Here is a 22,260-nt window from a genome sequence, read left to right on the forward strand (position 1 = left end):
GCCGAAACGGCGCCTTGGAGTTTGCCTGCGGCCACACTAAGCCGAAAGCGCCCGCTCTCGGCAGATCGCGGAAGCTAAGCGGCTTCAGGCCTGGTTAGTAGCTGCATGGGAGACCGGCTGTGAACCCCAGGTGCTGCAGGCGTTTTTTTGGGTTTGAGGCCCAATGGCTATGAGCACGCGTGGGAAGCCTCACCTTCAAGGCGCCGAAGCGGCGCCTTGGAGTTTGCCTGCGGCCACACTAAGCCGAAAGCGCCCGCTCTCGTCAGATCGCGGAAGCTAAGCGGCTTCAGGCCTGGTTAGTAGCTGCATGGGAGACCGGCTGTGAACCCCAGGTGCTGCAGGCGTTTTTTTGGGTTTGAGGCCCAATGGCTATGAGCACGCGTGGGAAGCCTCACCTTCAAGGCGCCGAAACGGCGCCTTGGAGTTTGCCTGCGGCCACACTAAGCCGAAAGCGCCCGCTCTCGTCAGATCGCGGAAGCTAAGCGGCTTCAGGCCTGGTTAGTAGCTGCATGGGAGACCGGCTGTGAACCCCAGGTGCTGCAGGCGTTTTTTTGGGTTTGAGGCCCAATGGCTATGAGCACGCGTGGGAAGCCTCACCTTCAAGGCGCCTTAACGGCGCCTTGGAGTTTGCCTGCGGCCACACTAAGCCGAAAGCGCCCGCTCTCGTCAGATCGCGGAAGCTAAGCTGCTTCAGGCCTGGTTAGTAGCTGCATGGGAGACCGGCTGTGAACCCCAGGTGCTGCAGGCGTTTTTTTTGGGTTTGAGGCCCAATGGCTATGAGCACGCGTGGGAAGCCTCACCTTCAAGGCGCCGAAACGGCGCCTTGGAGTTTGCCTGCGGCCACACTAAGCCGAAAGCGCCCGCTCTCGTCGGATCGTGGAAGCTAAGCGGCTTCAGGCCTGGTTAGTAGCTGCATGGGAGACCGGCTGTGAACCCCAGGTGCTGCAGGCGTTTTTTTGGGTTTGAGGCCCAATGGCTATGAGCACGCGTGGGAAGCCTCACCTTCAAGGCGCCGAAACGGCGCCTTGGAGTTTGCCTGCGGCCACACTAAGCCGAAAGCGCCCGCTCTCGTCAGATCGCGGAAGCTAAGCGGCTTCAGGCCTGGTTAGTAGCTGCATGGGAGACCGGCTGTGAACCCCAGGTGCTGCAGGCGTGTTTTTGGGTTTGAGGCCCAATGGCTATGAGCACGCGTGGGAAGCCTCACCTTCAAGGCGCCGTTTCGGAGCCTTGGAGTTTGCCTGCGGCCACACTAAGCCGAAATCGCCCGCTCTCGTCAGATCGCGGAAGCTAAGCGGCTTCAGGCCTGGTTAGTAGCTGCATGGGAGACCGGCTGTGAACCCCAGGTGCTGCAGGCTTTTTTTGGGTTTGAGGCCCAATGGCTATGAGCACGCGTGGGAAGCCTCACCTTCCAGGCGCCGAAACGGCGCCTTGGAGTTTGCCTGCGGCCACACTAAGCCGAAAGCGCCCGCTCTCGTCAGATCGCGGAAGCTAAGCGGCTTCAGGCCTGGTTAGTAGCTGCATGGGAGACCGGCTGTGAACCCCAGGTGCTGCAGGCGTTTTTTTGGGTTTGAGGCCCAATGGCTATGAGCACGCGTGGGAAGCCTCACCTTCAAGGCGCCGAAACGGCGCCTTGGAGTTTGCCTGCGGCCACACTAAGCCGAAAGCGCCCGCTCTCGTCAGATCGCGGAAGCTAAGCGGCTTCAGGCCTGGTTAGTAGCTGCATGGGAGACCGGCTGTGAACCCCAGGTGCTGCAGGTGTTTTTTGGGGTTTGAGGCCACAATGGCTATGAGCACCCGTGGGAAGCCTCACCTTCAAGGCGCCGAAACGGCGCCTTGGAGTTTGCCTGCGGCCACACTAAGCCGAAAGCGCCCGCTCTCGTCAGATCGCGGAAGCTAAGCGGCTTCAGGCCTGGTTAGTAGCTGCATGGGAGACCGGCTGTGAACCCCAGGTGCTGCAGGCGTTTTTTGGGGTTTGAGGCCCAATGGCTATGAGCACGCGTGGGAAGCCTCACCTTCAAGGCGCCGAAACGGCGCCTTGGAGTTTCCCTGCGGCCACACTAAGCCGAAAGCGCCCGCTCTCGTCAGATCGCGGAAGCTAAGCGGCTTCAGGCCTGGTTAGTAGCTGCATGGGAGACCGGCTGTGAACCCCAGGTGCTGCAGGCGTTTTTTTGGGTTTGAGGCCCAATGGCTATGAGCACACGTGGGCAGCCTCACCTTCAAAGTTTGCCTGCGGCCACACTAAGCCGAAAGCGCCTGCTCTCGTCAGATCGCGGAAGCTAAGCGGCTTCAGGCCTGGTTAGTAGCTGCATGGGAGACCGGCTGTGAACCCCAGGTGCTGCAGGCGTTTTTTTGGGTTTGAGGCCCAATGGCTATGAGCACGCGTGGGAAGCCTCACCTTCAAGGCGCCGAAACGGCGCCTTGGAGTTTGCCTGCGGCCACACTAAGCCGAAAGCGCCCGCTCTCGTCAGATCGCGGAAGCTAAGCGGCTTCAGGCCTGGTTAGTAGCTGCATGGGAGACCGGCTGTGAACCCCAGGTGCTGCAGGCGTTTTTTTGGGTTTGAGGCCCAATGGCTATGAGCACGCGTGGGAAGCCTCACTTTCAAGGCGCCGAAACGGCGCCGTGGAGTTTGCCTGCGGCCACACTAAGCCGAAAGCGCCCGCTCTCGTCAGATCGCGGAAGCTAAGCGGCTTCAGGCCTGGTTAGTAGCTGCATGGGAGACCGGCTGTGAACCCCAGGTGCTGCAGGCATCTTTTTGGGTTTGAGGCCCAATGGCTATGAGCACGCGTGGGAAGCCTCACCTTCAAGGCGCCGAAACGGCGCCTTGGAGTTTGCCTGCGGCCACACTAAGCCGAAAGCGCCCGCTCTCGTCAGATCGCGGAAGCTAAGCGGCTTCAGGCCTGGTTAGTAGCTGCATGGGAGACCGGCTGTGAACCCCAGGTGCTGCAGGCGTGTTTTTGGGTTTGAGGCCCAATGGCTATGAGCACGCGTGGGAAGCCTCACCTTCAAGGCGCCGTTTCGGAGCCTTGGAGTTTGCCTGCGGCCACACTAAGCCGAAATCGCCCGCTCTCGTCAGATCGCGGAAGCTAAGCGGCTTCAGGCCTGGTTAGTAGCTGCATGGGAGACCGGCTGTGAACCCCAGGTGCTGCAGGCTTTTTTTGGGTTTGAGGCCCAATGGCTATGAGCACGCGTGGGAAGCCTCACCTTCCAGGCGCCGAAACGGCGCCTTGGAGTTTGCCTGCGGCCACACTAAGCCGAAAGCGCCCGCTCTCGTCAGATCGCGGAAGCTAAGCGGCTTCAGGCCTGGTTAGTAGCTGCATGGGAGACCGGCTGTGAACCCCAGGTGCTGCAGGCGTTTTTTTGGGTTTGAGGCCCAATGGCTATGAGCACGCGTGGGAAGCCTCACCTTCAAGGCGCCGAAACGGCGCCTTGGAGTTTGCCTGCGGCCACACTAAGCCGAAAGCGCCCGCTCTCGTCAGATCGCGGAAGCTAAGCGGCTTCAGGCCTGGTTAGTAGCTGCATGGGAGACCGGCTGTGAACCCCAGGTGCTGCAGGTGTTTTTTGGGGTTTGAGGCCACAATGGCTATGAGCACCCGTGGGAAGCCTCACCTTCAAGGCGCCGAAACGGCGCCTTGGAGTTTGCCTGCGGCCACACTAAGCCGAAAGCGCCCGCTCTCGTCAGATCGCGGAAGCTAAGCGGCTTCAGGCCTGGTTAGTAGCTGCATGGGAGACCGGCTGTGAACCCCAGGTGCTGCAGGCGTTTTTTTGGGTTTGAGGCCCAATGGCTATGAGCACGCGTGGGAAGCCTCACCTTCAAGGCGCCGAAACGGCGCCTTGGAGTTTGCCTGCGGCCACACTAAGCCGAAAGCGCCCGCTCTCGTCAGATCGCGGAAGCTAAGCGGCTTCAGGCCTGGTTAGTAGCTGCATGGGAGACCGGCTGTGAACCCCAGGTGCTGCAGGCGTTTTTTTGGGTTTGAGGCCCAATGGCTATGAGCACGCGTGGGAAGCCTCACTTTCAAGGCGCCGAAACGGCGCCGTGGAGTTTGCCTGCGGCCACACTAAGCCGAAAGCGCCCGCTCTGGTCAGATCGCGGAAGCTAAGCGGCTTCAGGCCTGGTTAGTAGCTGCATGGGAGACCGGCTGTGAACCCCAGGTGCTGCAGGCATCTTTTTGGGTTTGAGGCCCAATGGCTATGAGCACGCGTGGGAAACGGCGCCTTGGAGTTTGCCTGCGGCCACACTAAGCCAAAAGCGCACGCTCTCGTCAGATCGTGGAAGCTAAGCGGCTTCAGGCCTGGTTAGTAGCTGCATGGGAGACCGGCTGTGAACCCCAGGTGCTGCAGGCGTTTTTTTGGGTTTGAGGCCCAATGGCTATGAGCACGCGTGGGAAGCCTCACCTTCAAGGCGCCGAAACGGCGCCTTGGAGTTTGCCTGCGGCCACACTAAGCCGAAAGCGCCCGCTCTCGTCGGATCGCGGAAGCTAAGCGGCTTCAGGCCTGGTTAGTAGCTGCATGGGAGACCGGCTGTGAACCCCAGGTGCTGCAGGCGTTTTTTTGGGTTTGAGGCCCAATGGCTATGAGCACGCGTGGGAAGCCTCACCTTCAAGGCGCCGAAACGGCGCCTTGGAGTTTGCCTGCGGCCACACTAAGCCGAAAGCGCCCGCTCTCGTCAGATCGCGGAAGCTAAGCAGCTTCAGGCCTGGTTAGTAGCTGCATGGGAGACCGGCTGTGAACCCCAGGTGCTGCAGGCGTTTTTTTTGGGTTTGAGGCCCAATGGCTATGAGCACGCGTGGGAAGCCTCACCTTCAAGGCGCCGAAACGGCGCCTTGGAGTTTGCCTGCGGCCACACTAAGCCGAAAGCGCTCGCTCTCGTCAGATCGCGGAAGCTAAGCGGCTTCGGGCCTGGTTAGTAGCTGCATGGGAGACCGGCTGTGAACCCCAGGTGCTGCAGGTGTTTTTTTGGGTTTGAGGCCCAATGGCTATGAGCACGCGTGGGAAGCCTCACCTTCAAGGCGCCGAAACGGCGCCTTGGAGTTTGCCTGCGGCCACACTAAGCCGAAAGCGCCCGCTCTCGTCAGATCGCGGAAGCTAAGCGGCTTCAGGCCTGGTTAGTAGCTGCATGGGAGACCGGCTGTGAACCCCAGGTGCTGCAGGCGTTTTTTTGGGTTTGAGGCCCAATGGCTATGAGCACGCGTGGGAAGCCTCACCTTCAAGGCGCCGAAACGGCGCCTTGGAGTTTGCCTGCGGCCACACTAAGCCGAAAGCGCCCGCTCTCGTCAGATCGCGGAAGCTAAGCGGCTTCAGGCCTGGTTAGTAGCTGCATGGGAGACCGGCTGTGAACCCCAGGTGCTGCAGGCGTTTTTTTGGGTTTGAGGCCCAATGGCTATGAGCACGCGTGGGAAGCCTCACCTTCAAGGCGCCTTGGAGTTTGCCTGCGGCTTCACTAAGCCGAAAGCGCCCGCTCTCGTCAGATCGCGGAAGCTAAGCGGCTTCAGGCCTGGTTAGTAGCTGCATGGGAGACCGGCTGTGAACCCCAGGTGCTGCAGGCGTTTTTTTGGGTTTGAGGCCCAATGGCTATGAGCACGCGTGGGAAGCCTCACCTTCAAGGCGCCGAAACGGCGCCTTTGAGTTTTCCTGCGGCCACACTAAGCCGAAAGCGCCCGCTCTCGTCACATCGCGGAAGCTAAGCGGCTTCAGGCCTGGTTAGTAGCTGCATGGGAGACCGGCTGTGAACCCCAGGTGCTGCAGGCGTTTTTTTGGGTTTGAGGCCCAATGGCTATGAGCACGCGTGGCAAGCCTCACCTTCAAGGCGCCAAAACGGCGCCTTGGAGTTTGCCTGCGGCCACACTAAGCCGAAAGCGCCCGCTCTCGTCAGATCGCGGAAGCTAAGCGGCTTCAGGCCTGGTTAGTAGCTGCATGGGAGACCGGCTGTGAACCCCAGGTGCTGCAGGCGTTTTTTTGGGTTTGAGGCCCAATGGCTATGAGCACGCGTGGGAAGCCTCACCTTCAAGGCGCCGAAACGGCGCCTTGGAGTTTGCCTGCGGCCACACTAAGCCGAAAGCGCCCGCTCTCGTCAGATCGCGGAAGCTAAGCGGCTTCAGGCCTGGTTAGTAGCTGCATGGGAGACCGGCTGTGAACCCCAGGTGCTGCAGGCGTTTTTTTGGGTTTGAGGCCCAATGGCTATGAGCACGCGTGGGAAGCCTCACCTTCAAGGCGCCGAAACGGCGCCTTGGAGTTTGCCTGCGGCCACACTAAGCCGAAAGCGCCTGCTCTCGTCAGATCGTAGAAGCTAAGCGGCTTCAGGCCTGGTTAGTAGCTGCATGGGAGACCGGCTGTGAACCCCAGGTGCTGCAGGCGTTTTTTTGGGTTTGAGGCCCAATGGCTATGAGCACGCGTGGGAAGCCTCACCTTCAAGGCGCCGAAACGGCGCCTTGGAGTTTGCCTGCGGCCACACTAAGCCGAAAGCGCCCGCTCTCGTCAGATCGCGGAAGCTAAGCGGCTTCAGGCCTGGTTAGTAGCTGCATGGGAGACCGGCTGTGAACCCCAGGTGCTGCAGGCGTTTTTTTGGGTTTGAGGCCCAATGGCTATGAGCACGCGTGGGAAGCCTCACCTTCAAGGCGCCGAAACGGCCCCTTGGAGTTTGCCTGCGGCCACACTAAGCCGAAAGCGCCTGCTCTCGTCAGATCGTGGAAGCTAAGCGGCTTCAGGCCTGGTTAGTAGCTGCATGGGAGACCGGCTGTGAACCCCAGGTGCTGCAGGTGTTTTTTTGGGATTGAGGCCCAATGGCTATGAGCACGCGTGGGAAGCCTCACCTTCAAGGCGCCGGAACGGCGCCTTGGATTTTGCCTGCAGCCACACTAAGCCGAAAGCGCCCGCTCTCGTCAGATCGCGGAAGCTAAGCGGCTTCAGGCCTGGTTAGTAGCTGCATGGGAGACCGGCTGTGAACCCCAGGTGCTGCAGGTGTTTTTTTGGGTTTGAGGCCCAATGGCTATGAGCACGCGTGGGAAGCCTCACCTTCAAGGCGCCGGAACGGCGCCTTGGAGTTTGCCTGCGGCCACACTAAGCCGAAAGCGCCCGCTCTCGTCAGATCGCGGAAGCTAAGCGGCTTCAGGCCTGGTTAGTAGCTGCATGGGAGACCGGCTGTGAACCCCAGGTGCTGCAGGCGTCTTTTTGGGTTTGAGGCCCAATGGCTATGAGCACGCGTGGGAAGCCTCACCTTCAAGGCGCCGAAACGGCGCCTTGGAGTTTGCCTGTGGCCACACTAAGCCGAAAGCGCCCGCTCTCGTCAGATCGCGGAAGCTAAGCGGCTTCAGGCCTGGTTAGTAGCTGCATGGGAGACCGGCTGTGAACCCCAGGTGCTGCAGGCGTTTTTTTGGGTTTGAGGCCCAATGGCTATGAGCACGCGTGGGAAGCCTCACCTTCAAGGCGCCGAAACGGAGCCTTGGAGTTTGCCTGCGGCCACACTAAGCCGAAAGCGCCCGCTCTCGTCAGATCGCGGAAGCTAAGCGGCTTCAGGCCTGGTTAGTAGCTGCATGGGAGACCGGCTGTGAACCCCAGGTGCTGCAGGTGTTTTTTTGGGTTTGAGGCCCAATGGCTATGAGCACGCGTGGGAAGCCTCACCTTCAAGGCGCCGAAACGGAGCCTTGGAGTTTGCCTGCGGCCACACTAAGCCGAAAGCGCCTGCTCTCGTCAGATCGCGGAAGCTAAGCGGCTTCAGGCCTGGTTAGTAGCTGCATGGGAGACCGGCTGTGAACCCCAGGTGCTGCAGGCGTTTTTTTGGGTTTGAGGCCCAATGGCTATGAGCACGCGTGGGAAGCCTCACCTTCAAGGCGCCGAAACAGCGCCTTGGAGATTGCCTGCGGCCACACTAAGCCGAAAGCGCCCGCTCTCGTCAGATCGCGGAAGCTAAGCGGCTTCAGGCCTGGTTAGTAGCTGCATGGGAGACCGGCTGTGAACCCCAGGTGCTGCAGGCGTTTTTTTGGGTTTGAGGCCCAATGGCTATGAGCACGCGTGGGAAGCCTCACCTTCAAGGCGCCGAAATGGCGCCTTGGAGTTTGCCTGCGGCCACACTAAGCCGAAAGCGCCCGCTCTCGTCAGATCGCGGAAGCTAAGCGGCTTCAGGCCTGGTTAGTAGCTGCATGGGAGATCGGCTGTGAACCCCAGGTGCTGCAGGCGTTTTTTTGGGTTTGAGGCCCAATGGCTATGAGCACGCGTGGGAAGCCTCACCTTCAAGGCGCCGAAACGGCGCCTTGGAGTTTGCCTGCGGCCACACTAAGCCGAAAGCGCCCGCTCTCGTCAGATCGCGGAAGCTAAGCGGCTTCAGGCCTGGTTAGTAGCTGCATGGGAGACCGGCTGTGAACCCCAGGTGCTGCAGGCGTATTTTTGGGTTTGAGGCCCAATGGCTATGAGCACGCGTGGGAAGCCTCACCTTCAAGGCGCCGGAACGGCGCCTTGGAGTTTGCCTGCGGCCACACTAAGCCGAAAGCGCCCGCTCTCGTCAGATCGCGGAAGCTAAGCGGCTTCAGGCCTGGTTAGTAGCTGCATGGGAGACCGGCTGTGAACCCCAGGTGCTGCAGGCGTTTTTTTGGGTTTGAGGCCCAATGGCTATGAGCACGCGTGGGAAGCCTCACCTTCAAGGCGCCGAAACGGCGCCTTGGAGTTTGCCTGCGGCCACACTAAGCCGAAAGCGCCCGCTCTCGTCAGATCGCGGAAGCTAAGCGGCTTCAGGCCTGGTTAGTAGCTGCATGGGAGACCGGCTGTGAACCCCAGGTGCTGCAGGTGTTTTTTTGGGTTTGAGGCCCAATGGCTATGAGCACGCGTGGGAAGCCTCACCTTCAAGGCGCCGAAACGGCGCCTTGGAGTTTGCCTGCGGCCACACTAAGCCGAAAGCGCCTGCTCTCGTCAGATCGCGGAAGCTAAGCGGCTTCAGGCCTGGTTAGTAGCTGCATGGGAGACCGGCTGTGAACCCCAGGTGCTGCAGGCGTTTTTTTGGGTTTGAGGCCCAATGGCTATGAGCACGCGTGGGAAGCCTCACCTTCAAGGCGCCGAAACAGCGCCTTGGAGATTGCCTGCGGCCACACTAAGCCGAAAGCGCCCGCTCTCGTCAGATCGCGGAAGCTAAGCGGCTTCAGGCCTGGTTAGTAGCTGCATGGGAGACCGGCTGTGAACCCCAGGTGCTGCAGGCGTTTTTTTGGGTTTGAGGCCCAATGGCTATGAGCACGCGTGGGAAGCCTCACCTTCAAGGCGCCGAAACGGCGCCTTGGAGTTTGCCTGCGGCCACACTAAGCCGAAAGCGCCCGCTCTCGTCAGATCGCGGAAGCTAAGCGGCTTCAGGCCTGGTTAGTAGCTGCATGGGAGATCGGCTGTGAACCCCAGGTGCTGCAGGCGTTTTTTTGGGTTTGAGGCCCAATGGCTATGAGCACGCGTGGGAAGCCTCACCTTCAAGGCGCCGAAACGGCGCCTTGGAGTTTGCCTGCGGCCACACTAAGCCGAAAGCGCCCGCTCTCGTCAGATCGCGGAAGCTAAGCGGCTTCAGGCCTGGTTAGTAGCTGCATGGGAGACCGGCTGTGAACCCCAGGTGCTGCAGGCGTATTTTTGGGTTTGAGGCCCAATGGCTATGAGCACGCGTGGGAAGCCTCACCTTCAAGGCGCCGGAACGGCGCCTTGGAGTTTGCCTGCGGCCACACTAAGCCGAAAGCGCCCGCTCTCGTCAGATCGCGGAAGCTAAGCGGCTTCAGGCCTGGTTAGTAGCTGCATGGGAGACCGGCTGTGAACCCCAGGTGCTGCAGGCGGTTTTTTGGGTTTGAGGCCCAATGGCTATGAGCACGCGTGGGAAGCCTCACCTTCAAGGCGCCGAAACGGCGCCTTGGAGTTTGCCTGCGGCCACACTAAGCCGAAAGCGCCCGCTCTCGTCAGATCGCGGAAGCTAAGCGGCTTCAGGCCTGGTTAGTAGCTGCATGGGAGACCGGCTGTGAACCCCAGGTGCTGCAGGCGGTTTTTTGGGTTTGAGGCCCAATGGCTATGAGCACGCGTGGGAAGCCTCACCTTCAAGGCGCCGAAACGGCGCCTTGGAGTTTGCCTGCGGCCACACTAAGCCGAAAGCGCCCGCTCTCGTCAGATCGTGGAAGCTAAGCGGCTTCAGGCCTGGTTAGTAGCTGCATGGGAGACCGGCTGTGAACCCCAGGTGCTGCAGGTGTTTTTTTGGGTTTGAGGCCCAATGGCTATGAGCACGCGTGGGAAGCCTCACCTTCAAGGCGCCGGAACGGCGCCTTGGAGTTTTCCTGCGGCCACACTAAGCCGAAAGCGCCCGCTCTCGTCAGATCGCGGAAGCTAAGCGGCTTCAGGCCTGGTTAGTAGCTGCATGGGAGACCGGCTGTGAACCCCAGGTGCTGCAGGCGTTTTTTTGGGTTTGAGGCCCAATGGCTATGAGCACGCGTGGGAAGCCTCACCTTCAAGGCGCCGAAACGGCGCCTTGGAGTTTGCCTGTGGCCACACTAAGCCGAAAGCGCCCGCTCTCGTCAGATCGCGGAAGCTAAGCGGCTTCAGGCCTGGTTAGTAGCTGCATGGGAGACCGGCTGTGAACCCCAGGTGCTGCAGGCGTTTTTTTGGGTTTGAGGCCCAATGGCTATGAGCACGCGTGGGAAGCCTCACCTTCAAGCCGCCGAAACGGCGCCTTGGAGTTTGCCTGCGGCCACACTAAGCCGAAAGCGCCCGCTCTCGTCAGATCGCGGAAGCTAAGCGGCTTCAGGCCTGGTTAGTAGCTGCATGGGAGACCGGCTGTGAACCCCAGGTGCTGCAGGCGTTTTTTTGGGTTTGAGGCCCAATGGCTATGAGCACGCGTTTTTTTGGGTTTGAGGCCCAATGGCTATGAGCACGCGTGGGAAGCCTCACCTTCAAGGCGCCGACACGGCGCCTTGGAGTTTGCCTGCGGCCACACTAAGCCGAAAGCGCCTGCTCTCGTCAGATCGCGGAAGCTAAGCGGCTTCAGGCCTGGTTAGTAGCTGCATGGGAGACCGGCTGTGAACCCCAGGTGCTGCAGGCGTTTTTTTGGGTTTGAGGCCCAATGGCTATGAGCACGCGTGGGAAGCCTCACCTTCAAGGCGCCGAAACGGCGCCTTGGAGTTTGCCTGTGGCCACACTAAGCCGAAAGCGCCCGCTCTCGTCAGATCGCGGAAGCTAAGCGGCTTCAGGCCTGGTTAGTAGCTGCATCGGAGACCGGCTGTGAACCCCAGGTGCTGCAGGCGTTTTTTTGGGTTTGAGGCCCAATGGCTATGAGCACGCGTGGGAAGCCTCACCTTCAAGGCGCCGAAACGGCACCTTGGAGATTGCCTGCGGCCACACTAAGCCGAAAGCGCCCGCTCTCGTCAGATTGCGGAAGCTAAGCGGCTTCAGGCCTGGTTAGTAGCTGCATGGGAGACCGGCTGTGAACCCCAGGTGCTGCAGGCGTTTTTTTGGGTTTGAGGCCCAATGGCTATGAGCACGCGTGGGAAGCCTCACCTTCAAGGCTCCGGAACGGCGCCTTAGAGTTTTCCTGCGGCCACGCTAAGCCGAAAGCGCCCGCTCTCGTCAGATCGCGGAAGCTAAGCGGCTTCAGGCCTGGTTAGTAGCTGCATGGGAGACCGGCTGTGAACCCCAGGTGCTGCAGGCGTTTTTTTGGGTTTGAGGCCCAATGGCTATGAGCACGCGTGGGAAGCCTCACCTTCAAGGTGCCGAAACGGCGCCTTGGAGTTTGTCTGCGGCCACACTAAGCCGAAAGCGCCCGCTCTCGTCAGATCGCGGAAGCTAAGCGGCTTCAGGCCTGGTTAGTAGCTGCATGGGAGACCGGCTGTGAACCCCAGGTGCTGCAGGCGTTTTTTTGGGTTTGAGGCCCAATGGCTATGAGCACGCGTGGGAAGCCTCACCTTCAAGGCGCCGGAACGGCGCCTTGGAGTTTGCCTGCGGCCACACTAAGCCCAAAGCGCCCGCTCTCGTCAGATCGCGGAAGCTAAGCGGCTTCAGGCCTGGTTAGTAGCTGCATGGGAGACCGGCTGTGAACCCCAGGTGCTGCAGGCGTTTTTTTGGGTTTGAGGCCCAATGGCTATGAGCACGCGTGGGAAGCCTCACCTTCAAGGCGCCGAAACGGAGCCTTGGAGTTTGCCTGCGGCCACACTAAGCCGAAAGCGCCCGCTCTCGTCAGATCGCGGAAGCTAAGCGGCTTCAGGCCTGGTTAGTAGCTGCATGGGAGACCGGCTGTGAACCCCAGGTGCTGCAGGCGTTTTTTTGGGTTTGAGGCCCAATGGCTATGAGCACGCGTGGGAAGCCTCACCTTCAAGGCGCCGAAACGGAGCCTTGGAGTTTGCCTGCGGCCACACTAAGCCGAAAGCGCCCGCTCTCGTCAGATCGCGGAAGCTAAGTGGCTTCAGGCCTGGTTAGTAGCTGCATGGGAGACCGGCTGTGAACCCCAGGTGCTGCAGGCGTTTTTTTGGGTTTGAGGCCCAATGGCTATGAGCACGCGTGGGAAGCCTCACCTTCAAGGCGCCGAAACGGAGCCTTGGAGTTTGCCTGCGGCCACACTAAGCCGAAAGCGCCCGCTCTCGTCAGATCGCGGAAGCTAAGCGGCTTCAGGCCTGGTTAGTAGCTGCATGGGAGACCGGCTGTGAACCCCAGGTGCTGCAGGTGTTTTTTTGGGTTTGAGGCCCAATGGCTATGAGCACGCGTGGGAAGCCTCACCTTCAAGGCGCCGAAACGGAGCCTTGGAGTTTGCCTGCGGCCACACTAAGCCGAAAGTGCCCGCTCTCGTCAGATCGCGGAAGCTAAGCGGCTTCAGGCCTGGTTAGTAGCTGCATGGGAGACCGGCTGTGAACCCCAGGTGCTGCAGGCGTTTTTTTTGGGTTTGAGGCCCAATGGCTATGAGCACGCGTGGGAAGCCTCACCTTCAAGGCGCCGAAACGGAGCCTTGGAGTTTGCCTGCGGCCACACTAAGCCGAAAGCGCCCGGGGGCGTGACCAAGATGGCGGAGTGAACAGACGTGCCTCCCGAGTCTCCGCTGTAGAATACTGCTATATTATCCTGGATAGCTCTAACCACTCTTTACACACGACACCCTGCTCGAGTGAGACCCAGCGGACACTTCTGTATGTCACCGGGAAAGAAAAAAAAGGAGTCCGGAGACCCCGTGGCTATAACAGCAACCCCACGCCCGGCGCCTGCTACTAAGAAGCGCAGCAAAGCAATACAAACTATGGCGCCGGAGGTCGAGGATGGTTATCCCTCCCTCCTAGAGGTCCTGGCCAAGCTGGATGAGAAGCTCTCTGCCAAAATTGACCAGGTCCACTCAGATACGGGCCTAATACGGCAGGACCTGGTCCAGATCCGGGGCCGCCTGACGGAGGTGGAGGTGAGAGTCGAGGCCACGGAAACGGCCACAGCCTCAAATAAGGCCGACGTCCAATCTCTCCTGAAAAGAGTCCGTACACTGGAGACTAGAGCAGAGGACTCGGAGAACAGGTGCCGCCGCAACAATCTCCGGATCGTGGGACTGCCGGAGGGCGCTGAAGGGGAGGACACCACGACCTTCACTGAGGCCCTGCTTAGGAAACTGCTCCCAGAGGCGGATTTCTCTCGGCAGTTCGTGGTCGAGCGCGCCCATCGCATACCAGCTAAACGGCTCCCACTCGGTGCAAGGCCGAGGCCTTTCATCTTCCGCCTACTCAATTTCCGAGATCGGGATTTGGTCCTGAGAGAGGCTCGCCGGGTCGGAGACCTTGAATATGAAAATACGACCCTCCTTATCTTCCCCGACTTCACCGCCGAGACTCAACGCCTCCGAAAGTCTTTCGAAGCTGTCCGGAAAACCTTAAGAGATAAAGAAATAAAATATGCCACAATCTTCCCGGCAAAGCTGCGGGTGGAACATGGAGGGACCGTCCACCTCTTCTCTACCCCAAAAGAGGTCGCTGATTGGGTGGAAACCTTACCAAGATAGGTACTGTTTTCGTTTACCTACCTGTTATACGTTAATCCGCCGGGTTGCGGACTCTGACTAGACGGGCCTGCACCCCTTGTTTTGGCCTGAGCTGCCGCTCTGAGAGGAGGCTTAGGGAATATTTACAATATCCTGTTGGAACATTTCCTTATAGGACCCTGAGATTTTCCACCTGTTTATCTTCATCTTTTACTTCTCCTGGCCCCTCTCGTTTTCTCCTTCCCAAATAACAATTGCTGGTAGACTCTGCCTATGATCACCCTGAGGTGTTGTACCAGACACCCGCTTCTACTTCTACTAGGCCCCATTTCTAAGATGGCGGACATATCTCTATGGCACCCTGGGCTAGCCGGGGCCTGGATCCTGCACTGCGAAAGATTAGGTAGCAGGGGTATCCGAGTCTTTTACCTGACTCGGTCAAAGCACACTGACCCCTCTGTACTGGACTGGTGTCCCACAGCGTTTCCCTATTAAGTATCGCTTATCTGCTTTGAGCTATCTGTTTTAGTTAATGCACAGGTTAATGTCTACAGTGTCGGAGACAGAAGACCAAGATTTTTGTCATGCAACTGGTTGTATGGGGTTACGGGTATAAAGTATTCTCATTGTTTGGGGGGAATACAGGGTGGGTGTTTAAGGGGTTACTTCGGTGCATTGTGTCGTTCAATTTTATTCTGCCACGGGGGTCCACCCCCTCTATGAATACATCTCTCCAAATATATATTAATGGCTGACACCCAGCGGCTTTCTATCCTTACGTGGAACGTTCGAGGCCTTAACAACAAAGTCAAACGTTCTCTTATCTTTAATTATTTGAAGCAACACAAACCTCATGTGTGCCTGCTTCAAGAGACGCATCTCCAGGGCAGTCGAGTCCTCACAGCTAAAAAGCCTTGGGTTGCAGCACATTATCATGCAACCTACTCTACATATTCTAGAGGGGTCTGCATACTAATCAACAAAAGCCTGGTATTTGAGACCCTTTCACTCAAAATTGACCCTCATGGCAGATTTGTACTCCTTCATGCAAATATACAGAGGATGGAATATGTGATTGTGAGTGTGTATCTCCCTCCCCCTGCCGACTCCACTATCCTACATGATCTCATGCCTCTAATAGCTCAATATCCGTCCGCTAGAGTAATCATAGCCGGAGATTTTAATTTAACCATGTCAGTAACTGACAGACTACCAGCGACGGGTAGATACTCACCAGAACTGTGCAACTGGGCAGATGCTTTTGCCCTCACAGATGTGTGGAGATGGAAGCACCCTTCGGCACAGGGATTCACATGTCACTCTTCTTCACATAATACTATGTCCAGGCTAGACCATTTCTTTGTTTCCCAGGACGTCCTCCGGGTGGTTGGGGACATTGATCGCCTCCCTTGGGCCATCTCTGATCACGCACCTGTCATGCTATCCCTTACCACGGGGAGTGCGCGGTCTCTGGCCGCCTGGAGGGTGTCTGCGTATTGGATCCAGGACGAGGAGGTAGGGGGGGAGATACACACTGAACTCCTTAACTACTGGAATATTAACAAGGACACCTCTTCTAAAAATATGGTCTGGGATGCTTCAAAAGCCTATATTAGAGGGATTTACAGGTCAACAATTAAAAAAACCAGGGAGGGGAGGAAACTCTCACTCACCCAGGCTGAGGAATCCGCAAAATCAGAGGAGATGAACTTTGCCCGCAGTCCCTCATCAGCTTCATTTAAGCGATGGAGATCTGCTCAGGTGAAAGTGAATCTGCTGGAGGTGGACCTCACTAAAAAATTTCTCCTTAGACAAACCCACCGCATTTTCGAGCAGGGCAATAAGTGCGGTAGCCTGCTGGCCTGGTTGGCTAGGGAGGAGACATCCAAAGTCAGCATCCCTCTCATCACTGATGATACCGGTGCAATCCATAGTCTGCCCCCGGAGATCAACATGGTCTTCCGTAACTACTATCTTAACCTCTACACCTCCAGAGCCTACTACACCCTGCCTGAGTGTAATGATCGCTGCTGCAGCAGCTATTGCTGGAAGTAGTGCTGCAGCTCAGGCAGTTCTGATCTATTTCCATGCAAGTTGCATAGCTTTGTCTGTCTTTCCCTGCTGTCAGCTTGTGACTGATTATCATTCACCTGTGTGGGAATCTGCATGTCTGCTCCCATTGGATGACCTCAGTATAAAGATCTGCTTCCTGCAGGGTTTCCTTGGGTTTTCATAGCTTCAGCTTAAGCCTGTCTTGCTGTCGCTTTAGCCCCCGATCGTGTTTCTTGTTATAAAGATACTTTGCTGGTCTTTGCATCATATATTGGTTCATTGCCAATATATATGCATACCAGCACGTTTATTATTTACCTTGTATTTGTGTTACGTTAATACATCAGTGTCGCTGATGTATACGTACACAAACTGTTTATATCCTGTGTGCAGTTAGTCAGCTTTCCAGCACGTTTTGGTAGGTTGCGCGTACCGTGACCACCCGTGCTGAGGTAGTTACCCTGCTCCTGGTTCTGTTTGTGGATTGCGTTCATCTCTGCGAAGAGATAACGAATCCTTCTGAATCCTGTTCTGTTACCGTTTGTGGATTGCGTTCATCTCTGCGAAGAGATAACGAATCCTTCTGAATCCTGTTCTGTTACCGTTTGTGGATTGCGTTCATCTCTGCGAAGAGATAGCGAATCCTTCTGAGTCCTGTTCCCTGTGTTACTCCATTCCTAGTCAGCGTTCCTGCTTATGTCATATATCGGTTCATTGCCGATATATACATATGTTAGTCAGACGTTACAAATAGTTTCATTGATAGCTGTAATTGTAATACGCTAGGAAATCATACTATTTGTATATTTATCTTGTAACGATTGGTGTCAGCAAGAGGCACAAATATCTGATTAAGTGGTGATATACAGAATCACCACTAATGCAGATATGTTAGAGTGAAATAGTAAGTATCTTCCTGATGGTAAATCAGCGGAAGGCTCACTAACACGGTAAGTGCCTGAAATGATCTACTCAGACCAGTGTCACACCCCGAACCTTGATTATTGGGGATCCACAGTATCGCCAATAATACAAGGATAGACCCGATTATATAGCAATCTGCGGAATTGCTAATAATGCGGGTAGATGTAAAGCAGTGGACACACGAACAACATGAAAATATACAAAGCAGTAAATATTCACAAAGTTGTGGAAATATCCACCACACGGCAATTCCTCAGAGGTGTGGTTACCTCTGAATGGGAACCCCGTGTGTGAGATCCCCCAAAGTGGCAGTGGAGGAATCTCGGCCTCTGGCAGTAACGGTCTGCTAGGGCCGGCGTCTCAGGGAGGCAAGCCTCAGATAATAACCCAACAGTAGGAGACGTTCCACTGAAGGGAGCAAGGTCAGACAGAAAGAGGTTCGGCAACAGTACAGGCGGCAACAGTACAGAGACGTGAGACGAGAGAATAGTCAGGAACCAAGCCAATAGTCGTTAACGGTACGGGCTGGCAGAGTACAGAATCAGGAAGCAGAAGAGAAGTCAAGACAGGCACAGAATCATACACAGAGAACCAATAACAATAATAATAATCTCCTAGTCTAGGTGTGAAGTCCTTGGTTTCAACACCTGGGATCTAGTCTAAGGTCTGAGTGCTGACACAGGGTATCGCAAACACAGACAAAGTGTGACTGAAAAGCACTTCCTTATATACTGCCTGGGAGAGAAGTCTCCACCCCAGGCAGCAACCAATCAGAGCAGGCTAAAATGTCAGCTGACCTCCAGGTCAGCTGACACGCTTTCTAAGAGTATAAAGGCGTGTCTGGTGTGCGGCCGCACCCCCTAGAGGCAAGATGGCAGAACCCTGGTGAACAGCATGTTGGTGAGTTTGGAGCAGAGTGCTCGGACGGGTGTGCGCAGCGGATGCGGACGAATTTCCGCATCCCGCGTTGGAAGGTCCGCTTGCCGGACTGGATGCGACCATATTTCCGCAATCCATCCGGCGTTGCAGATTTTTCGTTACAGTACCCCTCCCTCTAGGCGTGGACTCCGGACACGTCCCACCTGGCCTGTCAGGATGGAGCTCATGGAACCGTCTCCTAAGTTTATCAGCATGTAAATCACCTGCTTTGACCCAGGATCTTTCCTCTAGACCGTACCCTCTCCAATGCACCAAATACTGCACTGAACCCTGAACTCGTCTGGAGTCCAAGATCTCCTCAACCTCCCATTCAGGCTCACCATCAACCATGACAGGGTGAGGAGGGGGGGAATCCACCTGAACAGCTGGTTTCAGGAGTGACACATGAAAGGCTTTCCCCACCTTTAGAGACTGCGGTAACCTGACTCTGTAAGTAACACGATTAACCCTTTCGGAAATTGGATATGGTCCAATATACCTGGGCCCCAGTTTCGCGGATGGCTGCCTCAGAGCTATATGACGAGTTGATATCCAAACTCTGTCTCCTGGTTTAAACTCCCACTCCGCAGACCGTCTCTTATCTGCCTGCCTCTTCTGTATGATGAAAGCCTTTTTTAAATTTTCTCCGACATTAGCCCAAATCCTCTTGAAAGATTCCTGCCACTCCTCCAGGACAGGGAATGGAGAGGTCGACACTGGCAAAGGAGAAAATTTGGGAGATTTCCCATTGACAATTTGAAAAGGCGCATAACCAGAGGACTCATTCCTGAGATTGTTATGTGCGAACTCAGCAAATGGTAGAAACTCCGCCCACTGGTGTTGGGCGTCCGCCACATAACATCTCAGGAACTGTTCCAAAGATTGATTGGTCCTCTCTGTCTGGCCGTTGGTCTGTGGATGGTAACCTGATGAAAAGGACAACGACATACCCATCCCCTTACAGAAGGCCCGCCAGAACCTAGAGACAAACTGGACCCCTCTGTCTGAGACAACATTCTCTGGAATGCCGTGTAATTTAAAGATATTTTGAATAAAAAGATCTGCTAATTTTTGAGCAGTAGGGAAACCACTCAAAGGCACAAAGTGGGCCATCTTACTGAATCTGTCTGTGACCACCCATATGACAGTCTTTCCATTGGAATCTGGAAGTTCTCCCACGAAGTCCATGGAAATATGTGTCCATGGCTCCTGAGGGGAGGGCAGAGACTGCAAAGTTCCAACTGGAGCCAGTCGGGAGGGTTTGCTCCTGGCACAGACGGTACAGGTCTTAACAAATTCCTTGCAATCTTGTTGTAGAGATGGCCACCAGACAGATCTACACAACAATTCTTGGGTTCGGGTAATGCCAGGGTGTCCAGCATTCTTGTGTCCATGAAACAACTGCAGCACTTTGGGACGTAAAGTACAAGGGACATAAAGAACCCCTCTTGGTTTCCCTTCTGGCACTTCTAATTGAAAAGGACTTAAGAGGCTAGGAAGGTCTTCAACTATCTCAGTGGCTGCCAGGATGATCTCTTTCGACAGAATACTTTCTGAGGAAGGAGATGGAGCAGTTTCAGGTTCAAAACAACGAGAAAGGGCGTCCGCTTTAACGTTCTTACTCCCTGGTGTGAATGTAATTATAAAATTAAAACGGCAGAAAAAGAGAGCCCATCTAGCCTGTCTGGGGGTGAGTCTTTTAGCTTTTTCAATGTACTGTAAATTTTTATGATCCGTGTACACAGTAATTACATGCTCCGCCCCCTCTAACCAGTGGCGCCACTCCTCAAAAGCAAGCTTGATGGCTAATAATTCCCTGTTTCCAACATCATAATTTCTCTGGGCAGGAGAGAATTTTCTGGAAAAAAAAGCACAGGGATGAAGCTTGCCCTGAAGTCCTGAACGTTGAGACAATACTGCTCCTACTCCAACCTCCGAGGCATCCACCTCCACTATAAATGGGTAAGCAACATCTACATGACGTAATATGGGAGCAGAACAGAATGCCTCTTTCAGAGAGGAAAATGCCACAACTGCTTCTTCTGACCAATGAGTGGCATCAGCCCCTTTTTTTGTCAAATTAGTAAGCGGAGACACCACCGAAGAGAACCCCTTGATAAATTTTCTATAATAATTTGCGAATCCCAAGAATCTCTGTAGTGCTTTAAGCCCAGATGGTTGTGGCCAATCCCTTACAGCAGAGACCTTTTTGGGATCCATGGACAACCCTGATGTAGAGATAATGTAACCAAGAAAGGCAATCTCCTTTACCTCAAAAACACATTTCTCTAATTTCGCAAACAATTGATTCTCCCTGAGTCTTTGTAACACATACTTCACATGTTGGCGGTGTTCCGTGATATTTTTAGAAAATATTAAGATATCATCTAAGTAGACGATTACAAAGCGACCCAGTACCTCCCTAAAAATCTCGTTGACGAACTCCTGAAAAACTGCAGGAGCGTTACACAACCCAAAGGGCATCACCAAGTATTCGTAATGCCCCTTGGGAGTGTTGAATGCCGTCTTCCATTCATCTTCCTCCCTGATACGGATCAAATTGTAGGCCCCCCTTAGATCCAACTTAGTGAAAACAGAAGCCCCGGGAACCTGTGTAAATAAATCGTCGATTAGCGGTAGTGGATACCGATTCTTAATCGTGATCTTATTTAGACCCCTGTAGTCAATACAGGGGCGCAAACCACCATCTTTTTTCTGAACGAAAAAGAATCCCGCTCCTGCAGGAGATCTTGAAGGGCGGATGAAACCCTTCTGCAAATTCTCCTGAATGTACTCGTCCATGGCCGATTTTTCCGGGGACGAGAGGTTGTATAGGTGGCCCCTGGGTGGCATGGTTCCTGGTTTCAAATCTATTGGGCAATCAAAAGGTCTATGGGGGGGTAATTGATCTGCTGCCCTAGGACAAAAGACATCAGCATATTCCTGATATTGTGGAGGTACTCCTTCCACTTGAATCTTAGTAGAACACAAAACTACATTCTGTAAACAATGTTGTGTACAATAAGGCGACCAAGTAGTCAACTGCCCATTCCCCCAATCAAACTGAGGAGAATGTAATCGTAACCAGGGCAACCCTAGTATCACCGTAGAGGTAGACATCTTTAAAACGAAAAACTGTATGACCTCCCTGTGCAGAGCTCCCACTTGCAGCGAGAGGGGAGGTGTCTGACACAGTGGGGACTTTCCTTGCAAAGGAGTGTCATCAATCGCTGTAACATATAAATGTCTTCCTACCGGAAGTACAGGGATATTTAAACTTAAAGCAAAGCTTAAATCTAAAAAGTTAGCTGTTGACCCGGAATCTACAAATGCTGTGGTAGGAAAGTTCTTCCCTTCCCAATTTAGGGAACAGGGCAATAAAATTTTTTCTTGTTTTGGAGGTAAAACAATTCCGCTTAGGGTGGTACCCCCTACCACACCTAAGCCGAGGAGTTTCCCGACTTCCTACCACAGTTTTGTGCAATGTGGCCCTTTTCCCCGCAGTACATGCAAAGACCCTCTCTGCGTCTTCTTGACCTTTCCGCCTCCGTGAGGCGCCCGTGGCCTAACTGCATCGGCTCCTCAGTCTCAACTGCTGCCGAGCTACTGGCCCCAGAAGTCCTAGAGTACATGGGGTACCTGCCCTTCTTGTTGTACCTCAGACGTCTATCTATTTTAATAGACAGCGTAATAGCCTCATCTAGATCTTTGGGTTCCGGATGACTAACCATCACGTCAGTTACTGCTTCTGACAACCCATCTAGGTATCTATCCAAGAGTGCATATCGCTCCCATCTAGAGGACACAGCCCACTTCCTAAACTCTGACGCATACTCCTCAGCAGTACTGCGTCCTTGTCTAAGGTTTTTGAGCTTACGTTCGGCCGTGGCGGCACTATCTGGATCATCGTAGATGACCGCCATGGCCTTAAAAAACTCCTGGACAGAAGACAGAGCAGGATGCTCATCAGGTAAGCCATAAGCCCACGTCTGGGAATCTGCATGCAATAGAGTCTTGATAAGAGTGACCTTCTGAGCCTCGGTTCCCGAGGACACAGGTTTCATCTCAAAGTAAGACAGCACTCTGTGACGGAAATTCTGGAAATCTGGCCTTGTGCCTGAAAATTTCTCAGGAATGTTCATTTTAGGCTCGCTAAGAGCCGGGGGAGGTAGAACGTTAAGTGGTGATTGCAACCTTTGGACAGTCTCATTTAACTGAGTAATCTGAGCCTGCTGTGCAGTTACAGTAATCTTCAGCTGTTCTAACTCTGCCCTTACAGTCTGAAGCTGGTTTATCACCCCCTCCATCTTACTTCTTTATGGTCTGTGTTTCTGTAACGATTGGTGTCAGCAAGAGGCACAAATATCTGATTAAGTGGTGATATACAGAATCACCACTAATGCAGATATGTTAGAGTGAAATAGTAAGT

General features: G+C 55.2%; 28 non-coding genes and 36 pseudogenes across 28 annotated transcripts; all 64 read left to right on the forward strand.

Annotated features, from left to right (window-relative positions):
* The first annotated feature begins 23 nt into the window (after window positions 1-23).
* Window positions 24-142, forward strand: LOC137547627 (5S ribosomal RNA; annotated as a pseudogene).
* An 83-nt stretch (window positions 143-225) lies between these two features.
* On the forward strand, window positions 226-344 carry LOC137555779 (5S ribosomal RNA). Its single transcript, XR_011028448.1, has one exon. It is a non-coding gene; the product is annotated as a 5S ribosomal RNA (ribosomal RNA).
* An 83-nt stretch (window positions 345-427) lies between these two features.
* On the forward strand, window positions 428-546 carry LOC137555780 (5S ribosomal RNA). The gene has a single exon (XR_011028449.1). It is a non-coding gene; the product is annotated as a 5S ribosomal RNA (ribosomal RNA).
* An 83-nt stretch (window positions 547-629) lies between these two features.
* On the forward strand, window positions 630-748 carry LOC137547577 (5S ribosomal RNA; annotated as a pseudogene).
* An 84-nt stretch (window positions 749-832) lies between these two features.
* Window positions 833-951, forward strand: LOC137548094 (5S ribosomal RNA; annotated as a pseudogene).
* Window positions 952-1,034: 83 nt separating this feature from the next.
* Window positions 1,035-1,153, forward strand: LOC137555781 (5S ribosomal RNA). Its single transcript, XR_011028450.1, has one exon. It is a non-coding gene; the product is annotated as a 5S ribosomal RNA (ribosomal RNA).
* Window positions 1,154-1,236: 83 nt separating this feature from the next.
* LOC137556802 (5S ribosomal RNA) lies at window positions 1,237-1,355 on the forward strand. The gene has a single exon (XR_011029440.1). It is a non-coding gene; the product is annotated as a 5S ribosomal RNA (ribosomal RNA).
* An 82-nt stretch (window positions 1,356-1,437) lies between these two features.
* On the forward strand, window positions 1,438-1,556 carry LOC137555782 (5S ribosomal RNA). The gene has a single exon (XR_011028451.1). It is a non-coding gene; the product is annotated as a 5S ribosomal RNA (ribosomal RNA).
* Window positions 1,557-1,639: 83 nt separating this feature from the next.
* On the forward strand, window positions 1,640-1,758 carry LOC137557403 (5S ribosomal RNA; annotated as a pseudogene).
* An 84-nt stretch (window positions 1,759-1,842) lies between these two features.
* Window positions 1,843-1,961, forward strand: LOC137555783 (5S ribosomal RNA). Its single transcript, XR_011028452.1, has one exon. It is a non-coding gene; the product is annotated as a 5S ribosomal RNA (ribosomal RNA).
* An 83-nt stretch (window positions 1,962-2,044) lies between these two features.
* On the forward strand, window positions 2,045-2,163 carry LOC137559160 (5S ribosomal RNA; annotated as a pseudogene).
* A 62-nt stretch (window positions 2,164-2,225) lies between these two features.
* LOC137557810 (5S ribosomal RNA) lies at window positions 2,226-2,344 on the forward strand (annotated as a pseudogene).
* An 83-nt stretch (window positions 2,345-2,427) lies between these two features.
* On the forward strand, window positions 2,428-2,546 carry LOC137555784 (5S ribosomal RNA). Its single transcript, XR_011028453.1, has one exon. It is a non-coding gene; the product is annotated as a 5S ribosomal RNA (ribosomal RNA).
* Window positions 2,547-2,629: 83 nt separating this feature from the next.
* LOC137548807 (5S ribosomal RNA) lies at window positions 2,630-2,748 on the forward strand. The gene has a single exon (XR_011026746.1). It is a non-coding gene; the product is annotated as a 5S ribosomal RNA (ribosomal RNA).
* An 83-nt stretch (window positions 2,749-2,831) lies between these two features.
* LOC137555785 (5S ribosomal RNA) lies at window positions 2,832-2,950 on the forward strand. The gene has a single exon (XR_011028454.1). It is a non-coding gene; the product is annotated as a 5S ribosomal RNA (ribosomal RNA).
* Window positions 2,951-3,033: 83 nt separating this feature from the next.
* LOC137556804 (5S ribosomal RNA) lies at window positions 3,034-3,152 on the forward strand. Its single transcript, XR_011029442.1, has one exon. It is a non-coding gene; the product is annotated as a 5S ribosomal RNA (ribosomal RNA).
* An 82-nt stretch (window positions 3,153-3,234) lies between these two features.
* LOC137555786 (5S ribosomal RNA) lies at window positions 3,235-3,353 on the forward strand. The gene has a single exon (XR_011028455.1). It is a non-coding gene; the product is annotated as a 5S ribosomal RNA (ribosomal RNA).
* An 83-nt stretch (window positions 3,354-3,436) lies between these two features.
* LOC137557404 (5S ribosomal RNA) lies at window positions 3,437-3,555 on the forward strand (annotated as a pseudogene).
* An 84-nt stretch (window positions 3,556-3,639) lies between these two features.
* Window positions 3,640-3,758, forward strand: LOC137555787 (5S ribosomal RNA). Its single transcript, XR_011028456.1, has one exon. It is a non-coding gene; the product is annotated as a 5S ribosomal RNA (ribosomal RNA).
* An 83-nt stretch (window positions 3,759-3,841) lies between these two features.
* LOC137555788 (5S ribosomal RNA) lies at window positions 3,842-3,960 on the forward strand. Its single transcript, XR_011028457.1, has one exon. It is a non-coding gene; the product is annotated as a 5S ribosomal RNA (ribosomal RNA).
* An 83-nt stretch (window positions 3,961-4,043) lies between these two features.
* On the forward strand, window positions 4,044-4,162 carry LOC137559312 (5S ribosomal RNA; annotated as a pseudogene).
* Window positions 4,163-4,223: 61 nt separating this feature from the next.
* LOC137551998 (5S ribosomal RNA) lies at window positions 4,224-4,342 on the forward strand (annotated as a pseudogene).
* Window positions 4,343-4,425: 83 nt separating this feature from the next.
* Window positions 4,426-4,544, forward strand: LOC137557201 (5S ribosomal RNA; annotated as a pseudogene).
* An 83-nt stretch (window positions 4,545-4,627) lies between these two features.
* LOC137559017 (5S ribosomal RNA) lies at window positions 4,628-4,746 on the forward strand (annotated as a pseudogene).
* Window positions 4,747-4,830: 84 nt separating this feature from the next.
* LOC137548139 (5S ribosomal RNA) lies at window positions 4,831-4,949 on the forward strand (annotated as a pseudogene).
* An 83-nt stretch (window positions 4,950-5,032) lies between these two features.
* Window positions 5,033-5,151, forward strand: LOC137555790 (5S ribosomal RNA). Its single transcript, XR_011028459.1, has one exon. It is a non-coding gene; the product is annotated as a 5S ribosomal RNA (ribosomal RNA).
* An 83-nt stretch (window positions 5,152-5,234) lies between these two features.
* LOC137555791 (5S ribosomal RNA) lies at window positions 5,235-5,353 on the forward strand. The gene has a single exon (XR_011028460.1). It is a non-coding gene; the product is annotated as a 5S ribosomal RNA (ribosomal RNA).
* A 72-nt stretch (window positions 5,354-5,425) lies between these two features.
* Window positions 5,426-5,544, forward strand: LOC137547653 (5S ribosomal RNA; annotated as a pseudogene).
* An 83-nt stretch (window positions 5,545-5,627) lies between these two features.
* On the forward strand, window positions 5,628-5,746 carry LOC137551680 (5S ribosomal RNA; annotated as a pseudogene).
* An 83-nt stretch (window positions 5,747-5,829) lies between these two features.
* Window positions 5,830-5,948, forward strand: LOC137555793 (5S ribosomal RNA). Its single transcript, XR_011028461.1, has one exon. It is a non-coding gene; the product is annotated as a 5S ribosomal RNA (ribosomal RNA).
* An 83-nt stretch (window positions 5,949-6,031) lies between these two features.
* Window positions 6,032-6,150, forward strand: LOC137555794 (5S ribosomal RNA). The gene has a single exon (XR_011028462.1). It is a non-coding gene; the product is annotated as a 5S ribosomal RNA (ribosomal RNA).
* An 83-nt stretch (window positions 6,151-6,233) lies between these two features.
* LOC137559242 (5S ribosomal RNA) lies at window positions 6,234-6,352 on the forward strand (annotated as a pseudogene).
* Window positions 6,353-6,435: 83 nt separating this feature from the next.
* On the forward strand, window positions 6,436-6,554 carry LOC137555795 (5S ribosomal RNA). The gene has a single exon (XR_011028463.1). It is a non-coding gene; the product is annotated as a 5S ribosomal RNA (ribosomal RNA).
* Window positions 6,555-6,637: 83 nt separating this feature from the next.
* LOC137549792 (5S ribosomal RNA) lies at window positions 6,638-6,756 on the forward strand (annotated as a pseudogene).
* An 83-nt stretch (window positions 6,757-6,839) lies between these two features.
* Window positions 6,840-6,958, forward strand: LOC137557715 (5S ribosomal RNA; annotated as a pseudogene).
* An 83-nt stretch (window positions 6,959-7,041) lies between these two features.
* Window positions 7,042-7,160, forward strand: LOC137555796 (5S ribosomal RNA). The gene has a single exon (XR_011028464.1). It is a non-coding gene; the product is annotated as a 5S ribosomal RNA (ribosomal RNA).
* Window positions 7,161-7,243: 83 nt separating this feature from the next.
* LOC137556983 (5S ribosomal RNA) lies at window positions 7,244-7,362 on the forward strand (annotated as a pseudogene).
* An 83-nt stretch (window positions 7,363-7,445) lies between these two features.
* LOC137557405 (5S ribosomal RNA) lies at window positions 7,446-7,564 on the forward strand (annotated as a pseudogene).
* An 83-nt stretch (window positions 7,565-7,647) lies between these two features.
* Window positions 7,648-7,766, forward strand: LOC137557811 (5S ribosomal RNA; annotated as a pseudogene).
* An 83-nt stretch (window positions 7,767-7,849) lies between these two features.
* On the forward strand, window positions 7,850-7,968 carry LOC137555797 (5S ribosomal RNA). The gene has a single exon (XR_011028465.1). It is a non-coding gene; the product is annotated as a 5S ribosomal RNA (ribosomal RNA).
* Window positions 7,969-8,051: 83 nt separating this feature from the next.
* LOC137558347 (5S ribosomal RNA) lies at window positions 8,052-8,170 on the forward strand (annotated as a pseudogene).
* Window positions 8,171-8,253: 83 nt separating this feature from the next.
* LOC137555798 (5S ribosomal RNA) lies at window positions 8,254-8,372 on the forward strand. Its single transcript, XR_011028466.1, has one exon. It is a non-coding gene; the product is annotated as a 5S ribosomal RNA (ribosomal RNA).
* Window positions 8,373-8,455: 83 nt separating this feature from the next.
* Window positions 8,456-8,574, forward strand: LOC137555799 (5S ribosomal RNA). Its single transcript, XR_011028467.1, has one exon. It is a non-coding gene; the product is annotated as a 5S ribosomal RNA (ribosomal RNA).
* An 83-nt stretch (window positions 8,575-8,657) lies between these two features.
* Window positions 8,658-8,776, forward strand: LOC137557406 (5S ribosomal RNA; annotated as a pseudogene).
* An 83-nt stretch (window positions 8,777-8,859) lies between these two features.
* On the forward strand, window positions 8,860-8,978 carry LOC137557812 (5S ribosomal RNA; annotated as a pseudogene).
* An 83-nt stretch (window positions 8,979-9,061) lies between these two features.
* Window positions 9,062-9,180, forward strand: LOC137555800 (5S ribosomal RNA). The gene has a single exon (XR_011028468.1). It is a non-coding gene; the product is annotated as a 5S ribosomal RNA (ribosomal RNA).
* An 83-nt stretch (window positions 9,181-9,263) lies between these two features.
* LOC137558348 (5S ribosomal RNA) lies at window positions 9,264-9,382 on the forward strand (annotated as a pseudogene).
* Window positions 9,383-9,465: 83 nt separating this feature from the next.
* LOC137555802 (5S ribosomal RNA) lies at window positions 9,466-9,584 on the forward strand. Its single transcript, XR_011028470.1, has one exon. It is a non-coding gene; the product is annotated as a 5S ribosomal RNA (ribosomal RNA).
* Window positions 9,585-9,667: 83 nt separating this feature from the next.
* LOC137555803 (5S ribosomal RNA) lies at window positions 9,668-9,786 on the forward strand. The gene has a single exon (XR_011028471.1). It is a non-coding gene; the product is annotated as a 5S ribosomal RNA (ribosomal RNA).
* An 83-nt stretch (window positions 9,787-9,869) lies between these two features.
* On the forward strand, window positions 9,870-9,988 carry LOC137555804 (5S ribosomal RNA). Its single transcript, XR_011028472.1, has one exon. It is a non-coding gene; the product is annotated as a 5S ribosomal RNA (ribosomal RNA).
* An 83-nt stretch (window positions 9,989-10,071) lies between these two features.
* LOC137548206 (5S ribosomal RNA) lies at window positions 10,072-10,190 on the forward strand (annotated as a pseudogene).
* Window positions 10,191-10,273: 83 nt separating this feature from the next.
* Window positions 10,274-10,392, forward strand: LOC137557891 (5S ribosomal RNA; annotated as a pseudogene).
* Window positions 10,393-10,475: 83 nt separating this feature from the next.
* LOC137556984 (5S ribosomal RNA) lies at window positions 10,476-10,594 on the forward strand (annotated as a pseudogene).
* Window positions 10,595-10,677: 83 nt separating this feature from the next.
* LOC137555805 (5S ribosomal RNA) lies at window positions 10,678-10,796 on the forward strand. Its single transcript, XR_011028473.1, has one exon. It is a non-coding gene; the product is annotated as a 5S ribosomal RNA (ribosomal RNA).
* Window positions 10,797-10,917: 121 nt separating this feature from the next.
* Window positions 10,918-11,036, forward strand: LOC137557813 (5S ribosomal RNA; annotated as a pseudogene).
* An 83-nt stretch (window positions 11,037-11,119) lies between these two features.
* On the forward strand, window positions 11,120-11,238 carry LOC137549967 (5S ribosomal RNA; annotated as a pseudogene).
* An 83-nt stretch (window positions 11,239-11,321) lies between these two features.
* LOC137558839 (5S ribosomal RNA) lies at window positions 11,322-11,440 on the forward strand (annotated as a pseudogene).
* Window positions 11,441-11,523: 83 nt separating this feature from the next.
* LOC137547871 (5S ribosomal RNA) lies at window positions 11,524-11,642 on the forward strand (annotated as a pseudogene).
* Window positions 11,643-11,725: 83 nt separating this feature from the next.
* LOC137556926 (5S ribosomal RNA) lies at window positions 11,726-11,844 on the forward strand (annotated as a pseudogene).
* Window positions 11,845-11,927: 83 nt separating this feature from the next.
* Window positions 11,928-12,046, forward strand: LOC137559229 (5S ribosomal RNA; annotated as a pseudogene).
* Window positions 12,047-12,129: 83 nt separating this feature from the next.
* On the forward strand, window positions 12,130-12,248 carry LOC137555806 (5S ribosomal RNA). The gene has a single exon (XR_011028474.1). It is a non-coding gene; the product is annotated as a 5S ribosomal RNA (ribosomal RNA).
* Window positions 12,249-12,331: 83 nt separating this feature from the next.
* LOC137558076 (5S ribosomal RNA) lies at window positions 12,332-12,450 on the forward strand (annotated as a pseudogene).
* An 83-nt stretch (window positions 12,451-12,533) lies between these two features.
* Window positions 12,534-12,652, forward strand: LOC137557407 (5S ribosomal RNA; annotated as a pseudogene).
* An 83-nt stretch (window positions 12,653-12,735) lies between these two features.
* LOC137557549 (5S ribosomal RNA) lies at window positions 12,736-12,854 on the forward strand (annotated as a pseudogene).
* The last annotated feature ends 9,406 nt before the right edge of the window (window positions 12,855-22,260 follow it).

This window comes from Hyperolius riggenbachi, chromosome 2 (genome assembly GCF_040937935.1).
Source record: "Hyperolius riggenbachi isolate aHypRig1 chromosome 2, aHypRig1.pri, whole genome shotgun sequence".
Classification (NCBI taxonomy): Eukaryota; Metazoa; Chordata; class Amphibia; order Anura; family Hyperoliidae; genus Hyperolius; species Hyperolius riggenbachi.